The 5,117-nt window shown below is 63.0% G+C and overlaps 1 protein-coding gene across 1 annotated transcript in view; it reads right to left on the bottom strand.

Annotated features, from left to right (window-relative positions):
* PTP4A3 (protein tyrosine phosphatase 4A3) overlaps positions 1-5,117 on the bottom strand; it is a 33,636-nt gene that overhangs the window by 21,934 nt on the left and 6,585 nt on the right. The window lies entirely within an intron of this gene.

The raw sequence follows: 5,117 nt of genomic DNA, 5'->3' as shown, positions 1-5,117 counted from the left end.
CCCACCCACCCCCGCCCCGCCCCCCGCCCTCCGCCCTCCGCCCACCGCGTACGTCAAAAGGGCCCACCCAGAGTCATGTGGGAGGCGGGGGCGCGGTGCTGGCCACTCCCCCGAAGGACCCCGGAACGCTCCGGCTGGGGCCTCGAATTGGGACCGGGGCCGCAGGGTCCCAGGGCTGAGGGGGGTACCGTGGTCCCGGCCAGAGGGCAGGAGGGCGCCTCCAGCGCTGGCCTGGGCTCTGGGGCCCACGGGGGACAGGGTGGTCCCTAGGGCCCTGTAACAGCGGGAGGGGGCGGGAGGAGGGTGGCGCACGGAGACCCAGGCCCTGCAACTGGGGTGGGGAAGAACTCGGGGCTGCCCGTGGCTCCGGCCTGTCTCCTCACTTCCTGCAGCAGACTGGGAAGAGGGTCCCAGGGCCCGCTGCTTGCTGCGCTGGAGGGAGCCTCAGTGCATCCCCAGCACTCCCACCTGCCCACACAGAAGGGCCCGGACCCTGCAGCCCTCCTCGGCTGCTCAGCCCCCTGGTCTCTTCCCTCCCAGGTGGCAGGCCTGGGCTCAGCAGGCCCTCACTTCATCCTGTTGTCCCCATTTCCTCCAGGAGGAAGTGCAGGCAGACAGGGGAGGCGACTTAGTGGTCCCCACCCAGGCTCCCCATCACCCACACCCAACCCCCACCCCCCACACACAAGTTCTAACATAGTTCCTTCCGCAGGAAGTGGGAACTTCACTAGTGGAGGAGGGGCTGTTCCTGCAGTCCAGGGCCAGGGTCACCTGCCCCTCCCCCTTCAGGATGCTGCCCCAGGCCTGGTGATATCAGGAGGGGGTGGAGCCCTCCTACCTCACCCTGGAAAGGATGAGGGGGCGTCTCTCAGTCCAGCCCAGCCTCCAGGACTCTACCTCCTGGGGCAGAGAGCGGCCACTAAGAAGTCCACACTTATCCCTGCTCCCCCCAGACACCCAGACAGCTGCCCCCTAACTCACTACCCCCTGCCTAGGCACCCCATCCACCTGTGCCAGTCTGGGGCTGCCCAGCAGTCACTACGCCCCAGCCTAGGGCTCTTCCCAAGCTCTGTGCCCACACTCTCCTCAGCCGCCCACCCAAACCTCTCCTGCTCAAGACAGAGTGCGGAGACGACTCACACACCTGCCACCAGGCTGCTGCTCCCACGCGCCCTCTGTCTGGCTGCCCTTCTCTCTCCCTACCAAGCCACCTCTTCCAGCCTCCCGGTGAGTGAACCTCCCCTGCCGCAGCCACCATCCCCCACTACAGTCCCAGAAGCCAGGTCTACCTGGAGTCACCCACCAGGCTGGGCCCCCAGACCCCGGGGTCACACTCGGCCCCTTTTGATCTCCCCAGGGTAGGATACAAACCTCACGGATCATTGTACACAAGTGGCCTCATGTCCAGCGATTGGACAGGACAGCTTCACAACGGCAGGCCAAGTCAGGGGCTCAGACAGGACTCCCAGGTCAGTGCTCATGCCTCACCTCCCAGGATGACTGAGAACCCAGTGTAGAAACTGCCCAGTGGGGAGCTCTGGCAAGCACACACACTGACCTGCATACACAGAGATGTGTGCTCACGTGCACACACACACGTGCCACAGAAACAGATGACCAGATCAGATGCCTGTGCTGGGAAGATGGGGACCCCATTGCCCTGCAGCAGTCCAGCCCTACGGTGCCCACCAGAGCCTCCAGGGACACCATGAGCCCTGAATCCTCCATGCCCTCCTGTCCACACCCCATCTTTCATCTTGCCTGGAAGGCCTCTGTCCAGGCTAGAATGAGGATGGCACAGGAAGGAGGATGGCACAGCCACACCAGCTGTGGACCAGTCACTGCCCTCCCTGCGGCAACCCTAACCCATCTTGGAACAGACGCAGCTGGACTCCTGAGAGTTTCCAAAACCATGGCCTCCGTAACATGCAGGTTTCCAGGCCACACCCAGCTCAGGTGCCCCACTGACTCACACACGCACACACGTGGCCGCACCTGGCCCTGGGCAGGTGGGAGCTGTGTTGTCGGCCCTAACCCTCCCTGACCCCAGCCTCCCACCCCAGAGCTCTGTTATAACACACCTGCCAGCAGCAGCTTCTGTTGAGAGTCAGTCACTGGAGTACAGGGTGTTGGGTGGGAAATTGTGCAGCTCCAGGATTCTAGACGGGAGGAAGCAGGCATGAAGCCTGCCCTGGCCCTGGCGTTAGGCCTGCATGCCCACGGTCCTGCTGCCTTCCTCCTGGGCCCCATTTAGCCCGTGCTGTGCCACCCACATCCAAGGCCCCTAAAGACCAGTACCCAGAAGTGGGCTTGGTGTCCCAGAGGGCATGGAATTTCATTCGGAGATCATAGCCTCCGAGAGGGAGCCTCTCCCGGCCCCAGTCCCTGAGCCCCTGCCAAGAATGCCGAGGCCCCCAGCAGGCCTAGAAGAGGTCCCTGATCTGGCCTCCTGGAGAGCTCAGGGCCTCCCTGGCACACCAGGGCACAGCCCCTACCCCTCCTGTGCCACACACAAGTGGACCCTCAGCAGACACAGCTGACGCCAGGACAGGAACCGACCCCCAAGCTCTCCAAGGGTCCGCGTGGCCTGATGGTCCCTTCTGCTGGCCGGAGGAGGCTGCCCAGGAAGGTCCTCACCCATCAGCATCAGCCAGAGGCCCCAAAGTGGTCCGCAGTGGGGGAAGGGCATGAGGCCAGCCCTGAGCCCACTGGGCCTGGCTGAGCCTCCACCCAAGTGCCCCCTGGGAAGTCCGCAACCCTCCCGTGCATGCTGTGTGCCTCTGGGCCCCTCTCCCGAGCTCCTAGACCTTGTTAGTCACCTGCACAACATGGGAATCATGAACCCATCACCAGGTGAGAACACACAGGAACTGCCCCTGGCAGTGCCCACAGAGTTGTCCCAGAGGCCAAGAGGGCAGGGTGGGCAGCGGGTGCGCTTGCTGTGGGAGGGCTCAAGCTAAGCCTGCTCTGCAGAAAGGATCCAGAGTTTGACTGAATTCCACGTGCCTGCCTGGATAGAGCCAGGCCTTGGGCCCACAGGCCGTCTCCATGGAGAAGAGGCCATGGCTCCTCCTCGGGACCCCTGGACCATCCAGGGGACAGGACCCTGAGGGCCATGAGCATGCAATCAGCACTAGGCAGGCAGGTAGCCCCTGCCTGCTGTTCCTGGCAAGCCCGTCCCCAAACCCAGGAGCAGGGTCACACCCCATCCAGCACCTTCACGGGAAGGGGAGTTCTGCCCTCTAGCAGGGGAGCCCATCCCCCATGCCCACCCAGCCACCCGTGCTCACTTGGGAAGTGGGGAGCTGGGCCGACCTGTCCCTCCACAGTGGGACCCTGTCAGCAGGGTGTCCAGGAAGCTTGTGGTCCCAGAGGGTGGCTGGACCTTGGGGCCATTTCCACCATACCCAGACGTCCTGGGCAGGGCAGCAGTCATGTCCACCTCTGCTGTATCACAGAAGACGAAGAGCCCACCCTCAGCCACTGCCCAGCGCACCATCCCCGTACACCCCACAACGCCCCTCCCTGAACCCGGTGTCCAGTCCCATGAAAGGCGGAGAAAGCCCAAGAACCCCGTGTAGTGGCCTTGCACGGTGCCCTCAGCACAGGCAATGTCCATGTCTGTCCTCAGATCAGTCCTGGAAGGCACCCATCACCCCCTTTTATGGATGAGTAAACTGAGGCTCAGGCTGTGCAGTCAGCAAGAGCTCTGATAGGCTGAAATGGGATTCAGGGCCCACGCAAGGTGGGCACTTTCTCTGCATTTTCTTCTTAAAACAGCCAAGCCCTACACTCCATGTCAGCGTCCCAGCAGGCGCGGTCACCCTGTGCTCAGTCCCTGGGATTCCCTCCTCTGTGCCACCCAGGGCCTGTGGGGTCAAGGAGGCAGGAGGGGGGTTTGAGATCATGGAGCTGGCCAGGGCCACTGGCCAAGGCTCTAGTGGACGCACGTCAGAGGGGCCTGAGGAGCCACGGGAAAGAGCTCTGACCTGGCCTCGGGAGGCCACGTCCAAAATAGCCAGCCCGGAACGGTGAGGGGACTCAGCCGGCATGCACGTAGGCCTCTCAGCCCTAAGCACTGCCAAGCTGGCTGCAGAAGGTCATAGCTATTTCTGGGCTGGCCCGATGGTGAGATGCAGCCTGGCACCCCCAGAGCCAGTGCACACGGCGCCACCGAGGCCCAGCGGGATGGGGCTCCCCTCAGGACACACGATGGAGGGGCTGGAGGGGCCCGCAGGCTCCCCATGGTTCCTAGATCCTGCTGGGGAAACCGGTGTGATGGCCCTTCCTCTCTGAGCCATCTCCCTCCCAAAAGGCATGTGCAGTGCTATGAGTGGATTAGTTTCATAGTCACACACTGGCTTTTAGAGGCCACCACCACATGCCAAGCCCTGTGCTGGGCACTTGGGTAGACAAAGAACCCGACCCGGTGCCTGAAACAATCAAGAGGGGGCACAAAAAGTGGGGCTTGGCCACTGTCTTCAGCTTCTGTGACCCTGGCATACAGGAGGAGGGTGATTTGTGGCAGGGAGGCCGCTGGGCACACACAAGTCCACCCCGTGCACACAGAGGCGCCCCACGCCTCGCCAACCCACACCACCAGTGCTGGCAGCACTGGCCCGGGCTCATCTACCCTGGGTGTTGGTCTTCCCCATGTGACAAATGGGGAACCTGAGGCTCAGACAGGGTGCGAGACTCAGCCGGTGTCCCCCAGGTAGAGCCTCAGCTCGAAGCCAAGGCAGGTAGGTTCTCTGGGGTCCAGGGAAGGGGACAGCTCCTTTCAATCCCCGAGGCCTGGCCATTGCTCAGTCCGTGGCCACTGACCTCACACAGGGCTGCCAGCTTGGGAGTGTGACCTGGTTCCCCTCCTGGCTCCCCATTGTGAGCTGTGTGATGGGTACATCCCTCAACCTCACTCTGCTCTGTGTGCTCCTCTGTGGGATGTTCGCTGGAAGGCTGTCCTCTGTGCCTCAGTGTGCTCCTCTGTAGGATGGGTTCGCTGGAAGGCTGTCCTCTGTGCCTCAGTGTGCTCATCCGTAGGATGGGTTCGCTGGAAGGCTGTCCTCTGTACCTCAGTGTGCTCCTCTGTGGGATGTTCGCTGGAAGGCTGTCCTCTG

Source organism: Piliocolobus tephrosceles, chromosome 7, assembly GCF_002776525.5.
Source record: "Piliocolobus tephrosceles isolate RC106 chromosome 7, ASM277652v3, whole genome shotgun sequence".
Taxonomy (NCBI): Eukaryota; Metazoa; Chordata; class Mammalia; order Primates; family Cercopithecidae; genus Piliocolobus; species Piliocolobus tephrosceles.
Note: the sequence above shows the minus strand (reverse complement) of the source record. Positions and strands in the feature narration are given on the sequence as shown.